General features: G+C 41.9%; 1 long non-coding RNA gene across 2 annotated transcripts in view; it reads left to right on the plus strand.

Moving 5' to 3' along the window:
- The window catches only part of LOC117976408 (uncharacterized), a 345286-nt gene extending 331941 nt beyond the window's left edge, over positions 1 to 13345 (plus strand). The window contains exon 6 of one of the 2 annotated variants that reach the window (XR_008625050.2): positions 12224 to 13345. This is a non-coding gene — a long non-coding RNA (uncharacterized LOC117976408). The remainder of the gene's footprint in view (positions 1 to 12223) is intronic. The other variant, XR_010111969.1, reaches the window with a different exon arrangement.
- The last annotated feature ends 915 nt before the right edge of the window (positions 13346 to 14260 follow it).

A 14260-nucleotide genomic window follows, 5' to 3' on the forward strand; every position in this document is an offset into this window, starting at 1 on the left:
GAATGAGATCCAAAGTAGAACCAAAAAGACACAGGAGGAGCCAAGATGGCCGAATAGGAACAGCTCCGTTCTACAGCTCCCAGAGTGAGCCACGCAGAAGACGGGTGATTTCTGCATTTCCATCTGAGGTACCGGGTTCATCTCACTAGGGAGTGCCAGACAGTAGGCGCAGGTCAGTGGGTGTGCGCACCGTGCGTGAGCCGAAGCAGGGTGAGGCATTGCCTCACTCGGGAACCACAAGGGGTCAGGGAGTTCCCTTTCCTAGTCAAAGAAAGGGGTGACGGACGGCACCTGGAAAATTGGGTCACTCCCTGTGTGCTTTTCCGACGGGCTTAAAAAACGGCGCACCACGAGATTATATCCTGCACATGGCTCGGAGGGTCCTACGCCCACAGAGTCTCGCTGATTGCTAGCACAGCAGTCTGAGATCAAACTGCAAGGCGGCAGCGAGGCTGGGGGAGGGGCGCCCGCCATTGCCCAGGCTTGCTTAGGTAAACAAAGCAGCCAGGAAGCTCGAACTGGGTGGAGCCCACCACAGCTCAAGGAGGCCTGCCTGCCTCTGTAGGCTCCACCTCTGGGGGCAGGGCACAGACAAACAAAAAGACAGCAGTAACCTCTGCAGACTTAAATGTCCCTGTCTGACAGCTTTGAAGAGAGCAGTGGTTCTCCCAGTAGGCAGCTGGAGATCTGAGAACAGGCAGACTGCCTCCTCAAGTGGGTCCCTGACCCCTGACCCCCAAGCAGCCTAACTGGGAGGCACCCCCCAGCAGGGGCACACTGACACCTCACAGGGCCGGGTACTCCAACAGACCTGCAGCTGAGGGTCCTGTCTGTTAGAAGGAAAACTAACAAACAGAAAGGACAGCCACACCAGAAACCCATCTGTACATCACCATCATCAAAGACCAAAAGTAGATACAACCACAAAGATGGGGAAAAAACAGAACAGAAAAACTGGAAACTCTAAAACACAGAGCGCCTCTCCGCCTCCAAAGGAACACAGTTCCTCACCACCAACGGAACAAAGCTGGATGGAGAATGACTTTGACGAGCTGAGAGAAGAAGGCTTCAGACGATCAAATTACTCTGAGCTACGGGAGGACATTCAAACCAAAGGCAAAGAAGTTGAAAACTTAGAAAAAAATTTAGAAGAATGTATAACTAGAATAACCAATACAGAGAAGTGCTTAAAGGAGCTGATGGAGCTGAAAGCCAAGGCTCAAGAACTACGTGAAGAATGCAGAAGCCTCAGGAGCCGATGCGATCAACTGGAGGAAAGGGTATCAGCGATGGAAGATGAAATGAATGAAATGAAGTGAGAAGGGAAGTTTAGAGAAAAAAGAATAAAAAGAAACAAACAAAGCCTCCAAGAAATATGGGACTATGTGAAAAGACCAAATCTACGTCTGATTGGTGTACCTGAAAGTGATGCAGAGAATGGAACCAAGTTGGAAAACACTCTGCAGGATATTATCCAGGAGAACTTCCCCAATCTAGCAAGGCAGGCCAACGTTCAGATTCAGGAAATACAGAGAACGCCACAAAGATACTCCTCGAGAAGAGCAACTCTAAGACACATAATTGTCAGATTCACCAAAGCTGAAATGAAGGAAAAAATGTTAAGGGCAGCCAGAGAGAAAGGTCGGGTTACCCTCAAAGGGAAACCCATCAGACTAACAGCGGATCTCTTGGCAGAAACCCTACAAGCCAGAAGAGAGTGGGGGCCAATATTCAACATTCTTAAAGAAAAGAATTTTCAACCCAGAATTTCATGTCCAGCCAAACTAAGCTTCATAAGTGAAGGAGAAATAAAATCCTTTACAGACAAGCAAATGCTGAGAGATTTTGTCACCACCAGGCCTGCCCTAAAAGAGCTCCTGAAGGAAGCGCTAAACATGGAAAGGAACAACGGGTACCAGCCGCTGTAAAATCATGCCAAAATGTAAAGACCATCGATACTAGGAAGAAACTGCATCAACTAACGAGCAAAATAACCAGCTAACATCATAATGAGAGGATCAAATTCACACATAACAATATTAACTTTAACTGGAACTCAGCATTAAGAAACTCACTCAAAACCACACAACTACATGGAAACTGAACAACCTGCTCCTGAGTGACTACTGGGTACATAACGAAATGAAGGCAGAAATAAAGACGTTCTTTGAAACCAACGAGAACAAAGACACAACATACCAGAATCTCTGGGACACATTCAAAGCAGTGTGTAGAGGGAAATTTATAGCACTAAATGCCCACAAGAGAAAGCAGGAAAGATCTAAAATTGACACCCTAACATCACAATTAAAAGAACTAGAAAAGCAAGAGCAAACACATTCAAAAGCTAGCAGAAGGCAAGAAATAACTAAAATCATAGCAGAACTGAAGGAAATAGAGACACAAAAAACCCTTCAAAAAATTAATGAATCCAGGAGCTGGTTTTTGAAAGGATCAACAAAACTGATAGACCGCTAGCAAGACTAATAAAGAAAAAAAGAGAGAAGAATCAAATAGACACAATAAAAAATGATAAAGGGGATATCACCACCGATCCCACAGAAATACAAACTACCATCAGAGAATACTACAAACACCTCTACGCAAATAAACTAGAAAATCTAGAAGAAATGGATAAATTCCTCAACACATACACTCTCCCAAGACTAAACCAGGAAGAAGTTGAATCTCTGAATAGACCAATAACAGGATCTGAAATTGTGGCAAAAATCAATAGCTTACCAACCAAAAAGAGTCCAGGACCAGATGGATTCACAGCCGAATTCTACCAGAGGTACAAGGAGGAACTGGTACCATTCCTTCTGAAACTATTCCAATCAATAGAAAAAGAGGGAATCCTCCCTAACTCATTTTATGAGGCCAGCATCATTCTGATACCAAAGCCTGGCAGAGACACAACCAAAAAAGAGAATTTTAGAACAATATCCTTGATGAACACTGATGCAAAAATCCTCATTAAAATACTGGCAAACCGAACCCAGCAGCACATCAAAAAGCTTATCCACCATGATCAAGTGGGCTTCATCCCTGGGATGCAAGGCTGGTTCAATATACACAAATCAATAAATGTAATCCAGCATATAAACAGAGCCAAAGACAAAAACCACATGATTATCTCAATAGATGCAGAAAAAGCCTTTGACAAAATTCAACAATGCTTCATGCTAAAAACTCTCAATAAATTAGGTATTGATGGGACATATTTCAAAATAATAAGAGCTATCTATGACAAACCCACAGCCAATATCATACTGAATGGGCAAAAACTGGAAGCATTCCCTTTGAAAACTGGCACAAGACAGGGATGCCCTTTCTCACCACTCCTGTTCAACATAGTGTTGGAAGTTCTGGCCAGGGCAATTAGGCAGGAGAAGGAAATAAAGGGTATTCAATTAGGAAAAGAGGAAGTCAAATTGTCCCTGTTTGCAAATGACATGATTGTATATCTAGAAAACCCCATTGTATCAGCCCAAAATCTCCTTAAGCTGATAAGCAACTTCAGCAAAGTCTCAGGATACAAAATCAATGTACAAAAATCACAAGCATTCTTATACACTAACAACAGACAAACAGAGAGCCAAATCATGAGTGAACTCCCATTCACAATTGCTTCAAAGAGAATAAAATACCTAGGAATCCAACTTACAAGGGATGTGAAGGACCTCTTCAAGGAGGACTACAAACCACTGCTCAAGGCAATAAAAGAGGATACAAACAAATGGAAGAACATTCCATGCTCATGGATAGGAAGAATCAATATTGTGAAAATGGCCATACTGCCCAAGGTAATTTACAGATTCAATGCCATCCCCATCAAACTACCGATGCCTTTCTTCACAGAACTGGAAAAAACTACTTTAAAGTTCATATGGAACCAAAAAAGAGCCCGCATCACCAAGTCAATCCTAAGCCAAAAGAACAAAGCTGGAGGCATCACACTACCTGACTTCAAACTATACTACAAGGCTACAGTAACCAAAACATCATGGTACTGGTACCAAAACGGAGACATAGATCAATGGAACAGAACAGAATCCTCAGAAATAACACCGCATATCTTCAACTATCTGATCTTTGACAAACCTGAGAAAAACAAGCAATGGGGAAAGGATTCCCTATTTAATAAATGGTGCTGGGAAAACTGGCTAGCCATATGCAGAAAGATGAAACTGGATCCCTTCCTTACACCTTATACAAAAATCAATTCAAGATGGATTAAAGACTTAAACGTTAGACCTAAAACCATAAAAACCCTAGAAGAAAACCTAGGCAATACCATTCAGGACATAGGCATGGGCAAGGACTTCATGTCTAAAACACCAAAAGCAATGGCAACAAAAGACAAAATTGACAAATGGGATCTAATTAAACTAAAGAGCTTCTGTACAGCAAAAGAAACTACCATCAGAGTGAACAGGCAACCTACAAAATGGGAGAAAATTTTCACAACCTACTCATCTGACAAAGGGTTAATATCCAGAATCTACAATGAACTCAAACAAATTTACAAGAAAAAACCAAACAACCCCATCAAAAAGTGGGCAAAGGACATGAACAGGCACTTCTCAAAAGAAGACATTTATGCAGCCAAAAAACACATGAAAAAATGCTCATTACTGGCCATCAGAGAAATGCAAGTCAAAACCACAATGAGATACCATCTCACACCAGTTAGAATGGCAATCATTAAAAAGTCAGGAAACAACAGGTGCTGGAGAGGATGTGGAGAAATAGGAACACTTTTACACTGTTGGTGGGACTGTAAACTAGTTCAACCCTTGTGGAAGTCAGTGTGGCGATTCCTCAGGGATCTAGAACTAGAAATACCGTTTGACCTAGCCATCCCATTACTGGGTATATACCCAAAGGACTATAAATCATGCTGCTATAAAGACACATGGACACGTATGTTTATTGAGGCACTATTCATGATAGCAAAGACTTGGAACCAACCCAAATGTCCAACAATGATAGACTGGATTAAGAAAATGTGGCATATATACACCATGGAATACTATGCAGCCATAAAAAATGATGAGTTCATGTCCTTTGTAGGGACATGGATGAAATTGGAAATCATCATTCTCAGTAAACTATCGCAAGAACCAAAAACCAAACACCACATATTCTCACTCATAGGTGGGAATTGAACAATGAGATCACATGGACACAGGAAGGGGAACATCACACTCTGGGGACTGTTGTGGGGTGGGGGGAGGGGGGAGGGATAGCATTGGGAGATATACCTAATGCTAGATGACGAGTTAGTGGGTGCAGCGCACCAGCATGGCACATGTATACATATGTAACTAACCTGCACAATGTGCACATGTACCCTAAAACTTAAAGTATAATAATAAAAGAAAACAAAAAAACAAAAAAACAAAAAACAAAGTGGAACCAAAAAAATAAAGATTGGCTTTTGGCAGGAGGAGGGTTTTTATTTAATGGAACTCAGGATGTAAAGAGTGCTTGCTTTTCTTATTTAATTGCTGAGGCCAACAGCTGAGAATCATAGATGGGAGCATCTCTGCTTTCTGAAGTGAGGCAGTGCACCACTTAGGCAAGACTTGGAGAGAGACCTTTTGCCCCCTTAACCCATCAGTTAACTTCAGGCAATATAAGACATAAGAAATATATAAGAAAGGCAAGGTGCAGTGGCTCACACCTGTAATCCCAGCACTTTGGGAGGCCAAGGCGGGCAGATCACGAGGTCAGGAGTTCAAGAGCAGCTTGACCAACATGGTGAAGCCCCGTATCTATTAAAAGTACAAAAATTAGCCAGGCGTGGTGGTGTGCATCTGTAATCCCAGCTACTCAGGAGGCTGAGGCAGGAGGATCGCTTGAACCTGGGAGGCGGAGGTTGCAGTGAGCCAAGATTGTGCCACTGCACTCCAGCCTAGGCGACAGAGTGAGACTCCATCTCAAAAAAAAAAAAAAAAAAAAGAAATATGTAAGAGTTCATGAGAGAGCTGGTAGTGAGTGAGAGGCTTGGGAGATGGTCAGTTTGCTGCTCCTCCTGACATGAGAGAGCAGGGGGGCTTTCCTCCCTCTCCAAGCCAATAAGGAGGGCTTATCTGTATCCCTGGAGGCTGGGGCACTCAGAAAGTGTTGCCTCCCTGACTATACCTAAAAATGTCTATGGATGAAAGGCTGTGAGGAGTCATCAGTGGCAGCAGGGCAAATATTCTCTGGGAATGGCCTGCACTTCCAAAGCCACCAGGACCAAATGTTTTGTTTGGTTTTGTTTTCCTGTGGGCCATAAACCTGACAAAAGGTAGTGAGTCTTGAGATTTCTTGAAAGGCGTCTTCCCAGTAGGATATTCTAGAGAGATGAGGTACCACCAGAGTGAGAGTCTGTATTGATGGGCTGAAACCCAGGGGATGTCAGTAGAACCATAAAAGACCCACTGGAGAGGACAATTCCCACATAAGGGAACTGCTGATGGGACGCTCCCAGCAGGGAGACATGTGAGGGACCCACAAAGCAACCAATCAGGGAAAGAGCTACATTTGAGCTATGGTACACAGAGGGCCCCAGTGCCAGGATACCAACACACCAGCAAAGAAAGATGGTGGCCTTTTCTCTGAACACTGTTCTCCAGAGATCAGCCCAAGAGGGAACCAGGAACAGGATTTAGACAGCAAGAAAGAGATAGAGAAGGAGAAGAAATGCAGAAGTAGGCAAAAAAATAAAGAAACCAATCTCATCCTCCTTCCTCATTCCAGGCTCTTGGACCTGAGTGAAAGTCCAGCAACTATGTGGAGCAAAGCCGTGGGGGCAGTGAAATTGGATGAGATGTTGAAGTTTTGACATCAGACTGGGTTTGATTTTCTAAATACTTTAAAAACCATATATCTATATCTATATATAACTATATATATATGGTTATATATAGATATAGATATATAAATTAAGAACAGAGAATGACAGGAGAAGTAATGATATGCCTGAGAGCCATCCTGGGGTGGGGAAGAACAATTCCATAGAGGGAGTATAAATGGGCGAGAAGGAGTCCAGTTGCTTTCTGCCTGCCCCTTGCTGATTCCAGCTTGTTCAATAAACTGGTTATGGTTTAAATTTGTTTCTATCTTAAAACATCATGATGTTTATATTGTTGCAGTCCAAATAAAACTTACGTATGACAGTTTACAAGCACTGCTGTGATTCCTGGTCTAGCATGTTGTAGACCAGGTTTATATATTTAAAGGCATCCATATGCCTAGCAGGTAGCAAAAATGGATGAGGCCAGTGAGGAGCAATAGAGAAGAATGATGACTGGAGAATGCCTGGCCTTTAATGTTTTAGCACCCCTCTTTGGGTCAAACCACACAAATGTGCAAACTACAAGTGACTTTTGTGTTAGATATACAGAAGTATCTTCCCCTACTCAGGCCTTTGTAAGCCTACTGCATTGTGTCTGTGGGAGGGGACAGGGAACAAAGCAATATGACATGCCTCCGCCTCACATACACATACTATGATGATGTCTCTTACTAGAAAAGTGTAGAAATATTTTGAGATTTCCCAAATCTATAATTTATGATTCTTGTCAGCATTCTAGTTACACACAGGAAAGCATCAACCTGTCATCTGAACGTTGACAGGAGAATAGATGAGGAGAGAAACAGAGAGTGTGCTTCACAAAAACTCCTCTTCCCATCACAGGCCAGATCCTGGTAATGAACACCAACGCCAACCATTGCCCAACCATTGCTTTACCAAGGAGCCACTTTTTAAAGGGCTTCAGTTCAATTCATTCAGTTTTTACTGAGTGCCTAGGATGTATGAGAAAATATTAGGAGGTCAGCTTTGACCAGAAGAAACTGTACATTCTTGTACACAATCTTGTCATTTAGAATTCTGCCTGACTAGCAATATATTAGCCTGAAGCAAAATATCCTGTCAGCAAATAAGAGCTCCCTCAACCTAAAAGAAAACATAAGAGGGAAATAGAGAAACAGAATTTCAGAATGTGAATAATCATATGCTAGAGAAAAGGAGAAGTAATTGTATTTCATTAAGTGTTTGCTTTCTAAATGATTCCCTAAAATGGAACCAATATTCATTTCTTTACGTTTTTTTGAAAATGCCCCAGATTCTTTCTTACATTGGAAGGGTCCTCAAAGGCTATCCAGACAACATTCTCACATGGGAGAGTTGCTCTTTATGGTAGGACCCCCTTCCAGATGGTTCATCCCACGTAAGCTTGTTCACTCATGATGATCAGAACCAGGTTCTGGCGCTGTGAGCTGTCCCAAACCAGATGCAACTAGCTGATGGAATCTAGAAAGATCTATGGTGCTGGGCAAAGGTTAAGGGCCTGGTCATACAAGATGCGTGGATCTGTATCTGAGAATTTGTCTATAATCAGGAAATAACCATGGTGGTAATGACGGGTGAAAAGACAAGGGAGGCAGAGGTAGCACTGAACAAGGACCTAACTAAATCTTGGAAGTAGTGTCTGCTCAGGCCAGGGCAGGACATCAATAGACAACCAGAGTGGTTCTGGTTGAGAGATCTGACTGCAAGAATCAGTAAAATCTCTGAAGACCTGAGAACAAGGCAAGGACTCAGAATTAAGGAAAGGAGTCTCTAAGAATGCAGTAATGTCTGGAACAAGAGTGTCCAGAGAACAAGCCTTGAGCAACTGATAGACATCTCTCTGTCCCTTCTTCCGAGTCAGTGCTGGCCTGGGTGGCATTTGCCTGCTGGTGTACCTTGTTTTATCATCTAGATACATTGTTTTTATCATCTAGAAGAGGAGAGATGTGAAACATAATGTGTCCTGTTCCCTTGACAGGGGACTGTGAGATTCCATCCATGATAGGCTAAATCTAAATTTTGCAGAATTTTCCTTAAATCGAATGGCTTCCTCTTCTTTAATTATTTTCTTCTTTTGATCTTCATTATGCCACCTTCTCCTGGTTTTTATCGTATATGATTGGCCTTATCTTTTACTGGCTCTTCTTCCTCTACCTGGTCTCTAAATATTAAACACTTGTAAGGCTCAGTTTTGAGGTCTCTCTTCTATTTCCTTCCATTCCTACTCGCATGGGTCATGTCCCATCTATGTGTTGATGATTCCCAATTTTTGTTGCTCTAACCAAGACCTCCTCCTTGAGCTCCAGACTCATGCATCTAGCTTCCTACATGATATATCCACGTGGGAGTCAAATTGGAATTTCAATATAATATATCCAAAACATAACTGTTAACTCTCTCTGTTGTCCACAACCTGCTCCACCCACTCTTTCCTCTATCTTATTAAATGGCAGCACCATCCAATGGAACATTTAAGCCAATAACCTAAGAGTCCTCCTTCATTCCCCCTTTTCCTTATGGCCCCCTCAACATCCAATTCTTCAGCAAATCCTTTTATTTTTATATATAAAGTGTTTCTGGAACCAATCCATTTCTTTCTGCCACATTACCACCCTACTCCAATCTACTGTCCTCTGTCCTCTCAAATACTGTTCTGTGTAAACTCCCACATACTCTGTTCTGTACTCAATAGCCAGAGTGATCTTTTAAAAGTATAAGTTAGATAATTTGCTCCTTGAACAAGTCCTGCCTGTGCAAAATGTACATAGTAATCTCCCATCACAATCAAAATCCAAAAAGCCTTGTCTGAGCTTCCTCTACCTACCTATCCCATTTCATCTTGGTGTACTACATTCTCATTCACCTTCCCTCAGCCACACCCTGCTCTCTTGTTACAATAGCTAAGCCTTAATCCTGAGTGAAGGCCTTTTCACTTGAGTTTTACCTGGCCCAGAAAGCTCTTTCTAAAACTGGCTGGCTCTTGTCATTCTGGTCTCAAAATGTCTCCTCCTTGGAAGGACTTCCCTAGCACCCAGCCTAGAGAGCTCTGCCCCCACCCTCACACTCCACCTTTGGTCTTATTCTCTTTCTTAATACTACATTCCTTTCCCCACAGAACCTGTCAGTGTATAAAGTCATTTATCTTGTTGATTATCTGTCTCCTCATCACTAGAATATGAATTCCAGGAGAACAGGGACCTTATCTACCTTGTTCCTTGTTAGAGTCCTATATATAGAAAGGAGGCTACTAAATCTGGGTGTTTAATGATCATTTATTGAGTAAAAGTGAACTCTACCTGCATATAACTTCCACTCATTGATCAGCTGGAGGTATGTTCAGTAAGTCTATTATTTCTTCAATGTGACAACCCTTTCAATATTTGAAGGAAGCCTTTATTATGTTGCCAATATATCTCTGTGTATGTGTATGATGTCTTTCTCTTGACTAAATATCTTCAAGAATTTAAATTAATCCTCATATGAAAGAATTTCCAGATACTTCACTATCCAGGTCACCTGCCCCTGGATAAACTCCAAAAGAAGACTCTCCAAAGTTAGTTCCAATGGTGTCTAAAAATAAACCAAATGACACCAAATATAGGTAGTAGAAAAAATGCTTTCAGGCTGAAATTAACAGCCAACTTCTGTTCTGGTCTGAAGTATTTTTCTGTAATGCAGAATTTAAGGCATAGAAAATATTAAAAGATTTTCTTTTATCTTTTAGAGCAAATAGTTCCCTCCCACAGCCCCCAGTCAATCAATCTTAGACATGTATTATTTACTTTCTTGCTTACTCCTTCCTGGGCTCTGATCTAAGAGAGGCAGACTAGAAGAAGACAGGGTCTCTGCTGGTATTTTCAGCTCTTTCCTCTCCTCTGAAGTTCAGATGTGAACCTCCTATTTCCTAGTCAACACCTTCCCAGTTGTTTCACAAGCACCTCTTATTCAACACCTATCCCAAATTAGACTTTCCTCTCCCTCCCCCAACCTTCTCTTCTCTGTTCTTTCTAATGCCTATAAATGATACCACCATCAATCCAGTCATCCAAGCTCCAAACCTCAGAGCCATTTTAGATCTTTTCTTTCTTAATATTCAGATCCAATCAGTTTTCAACTCTGCCAATTTTACCCTTTTCTTCACCTCTATTTTCACAGCACTTACTCAGGTCTTTATAACCTCTTAGTTGTAGCCTCCTGAACTGGGCTCCTGTTTTCCCACCCCTGCCTTGCTTCATTTAAGTCTTTTCTACATTGCAGTCATGGAGACTTCCAGTGCAGCTCCATGACGATGGAGCCCAAACACCTGGCATGCTACCTGAAGCCTCCTTTTGCCTGACCTACCTCCCTCTGGTAACCTTTCTTGACTCGCACTTAATTCTAAGAAAACAAAGTCAAGAATTCTCCCTAAACACCACATACACTCGTCTTCTATGCCTTTTCTTTTCCCCTCTACTTGGACTTCCCTTTTCAACTTTCTTCACCTTTCTAATACCCTCAAGGACTAGAGGAACAGCTGCTCCTCTAGGAAGCCTTTCTGACCCACTACTTGGGCTATAAACCCCTCTTTTCTGCCAAGACAGGGCCCAGCATGATTTCTTATCTAAAGCACTCAACAGGAGCTATTGAAATTATTTGTTTTTTATATCCTCACAAGGCTGCAAGTTCCTTAAAGGCAAAAAAACCTCTTATTTATCTTTGTACTTCCCCTCTAAGACCTGGCTAAGTGGGAAGCACATAGTAGGTATTTCATAAATATTAACTGATCTGAAAGATCGTTTAAGAGGCTGAAACTTAAATCTAGATGAAGAACTCTTAGGCCTAAAATAACATCAGAATGTCCCTACATTACAAAATAAGAGTGTTTCTAGTTCTTCATCATTCACAGTTCCTGATATTTCACATCTTGTGTTCAGAAACACTTCTAATAAAATTTATCATGCTCCAGCAGCAGAATTCGGGGGACTTAGGGTGGTTAGTGGTGCAATTATATGTTCTCTCTTACCTTTTTATCTGTGGCTAAACCTATGTTAAATAGTATGGATGGCAAGATGTGTCCAAGGCCAAGATGATGACGTTTCCTGTGATTTAAAAGTAGTGCATAGCTATTAAACAATGGAGACTCCATTGTGCTACTGTTATTTATGCACATCTCTTAGTCCCTACTACAATGCTTCCATCTGGGAGGCAAGGCTTGGGGCTTATTTAGCCTTGAAACTATTAGACTGTCCATCGCAATGTCCGAAACAGAGGATGGCCTCCGTCAATGTGTATTGAATTGAGTTGAGGCTGCCAAGTGGAAAGGAGGTTCATTGAGACACCAATTTGTTTGTGATAGTCATGGAAAAATATGTAGCAACGATTTCTTTCTCTTTACAGTGAACTTGCTTGTCAAATGCCTCTTTAAAAAGCAAGTGAAGATAATTGCAAGTCAGCTGGAAGTGCTGCCAAGATATGACCTCCAGGAAGGCCCAGAAGACAAGTGATATTGTGTGGACTGCTACAGCGCAATGTCTAACTGATGCAAAATGAAGAATCAATTTGAAATTAAGATGAGTAAAGGCATCCAGCACTTACAGCAAAAAACATTGTCATCAGGCCCTGGGGAGATGAGGACACCTCCCTTCCCTTCTCAGGCTCCCTTTCCCTGTCAGACTCTAGCTCTCAAAGGCTGTCATCCTCCAAGGGTATTCCCTAAGTACTGCATAGCATCTCTGTTACCCTTTGAATTCAACAGTATTGATCTCCTCCAACATTCATTCATTCCTTTAGTCAAAAGTCAGCTGTCAAACACAAGGCACAAGTGCACATTTAAGGAATTCATGGCCAATATTTGTCCTGTCATTTCATGAATTGTCTGAGAAACATAAAACATACAATGAGGATACTGATCCAAGATACATGGCACACAATTAAATTGCGAAAAACATGACTCTGAGTCCAAAAGTTCTTATTTTTTCACAGTCTTCAGAGTATTGTATAGACCCCTTGAAAAATAAATTTGCAGAGTGTGAATGTTAATTACTGTCACCTTCAGAAAAGAGATTTTCCACATTTATAAAAGAGAAATAGTGACTATTCTAGATAATAGAGCACAGAAAGAATTCTCAAACTAGTATAACCCTATTTCTCTATACCACAAAGACATCTTGTAGGCATGTTCCTCTGAAGGACTTGAGAATTATGCTTTTTTTCCTCCTTGTCTCTCTAAAAGCAAAAAGCACAGTAATCTCGCTGAAGTATAATCAAAACAGAGCCTGATGTGAAACCAGAGCCTTGAGTTTTCATCCTGCATTTGTTACTTAAAAGCTGACATAAGAAAAATTATTTAACTTCTCTTAACCTCAGTTTCTTATCTATAAAATGGGATTATAAAATGTATCTCACAAGGTAGTTATGAGGATTAAAGGAAATGAAAAAAATGCTTATTTGGTTTTGAATCCTGGTTTGGTCTAGCTATCAATAAAACTCATTAAGATGGAATGTTCAGGTATCCTCAGCATTTTGTTGTTGTTGCCAGTTACTGATGATTAAACTAAAACAAGGAGTAAAATATCTGTGGCATTTCTGCAAAACCGTGAGCCCATCACAAATCATCGAAAGCTCTGCTTTCACACAGGTGAGTCAGAGCTCAAGCCAACAAACCAAGGAGAGACCTGTGCTGCTGCAGCTTTCGTGCTTCTCAGAACCAACAGCAGCAGCAGCAGCACCTAACACCTAGCAAGCCGGCACTCTGTGCCAGGTGCCAAGCTGTGCACCTGATATTCCTCCTCTCCCCTCATCCTTAGCACAACCTCAAGAAACTTGAGCTCCTCCACACAGAACCATGGCCCCCAGTGGAGGCCACACATATGGCCCAGGCAGACCACAGGCAGCCTGCTCTCAAGAAGAAGGCTTGTTATTCTAAGGCTGAACCCAGAAGGATGCTAATTAATGAGCAATCTGTGTCCCTAGCCACCTTGCTTCCTTTTTATTGTATACTCTCTTGATCTATTGCAATCTCAAAAGAGGCCTCACAAACATCCACTTTTCTCCTATGTTGCCTCTTCCACAATTGCCAGGGTGATCTTCTGAACCCAGGCCACCCATGGTGCTGAGAAGGTCTCTGGAACCCTGGGCCTTTGGTCTCTCCATCCTCTGAGTGCCTGTGGCACTTGGCAAACAGCACTGTTGCTATCATGCCTTCTCTATCAGGAGAATGAGAGATTCTGGAAGGTAAGAATTTCCCTCGTTGATCATTTATCTAGTGGAGTTCATGGGATGATGGCAGGGGCTCCTTCCACCTATGTTCTATTAGAACAATGATTCTCAACCCTGGATGTACACCTACGATTACCTAGAAAGTTTTTAAAAATACATATCCAAGCCCATGCCCAATCGTAGTCAATGGAATCAGACTCTCTAGGCATGAGGATG

This window comes from Pan paniscus, chromosome 1, assembly GCF_029289425.2.
Source record: "Pan paniscus chromosome 1, NHGRI_mPanPan1-v2.0_pri, whole genome shotgun sequence".
Taxonomy (NCBI): Eukaryota; Metazoa; Chordata; class Mammalia; order Primates; family Hominidae; genus Pan; species Pan paniscus.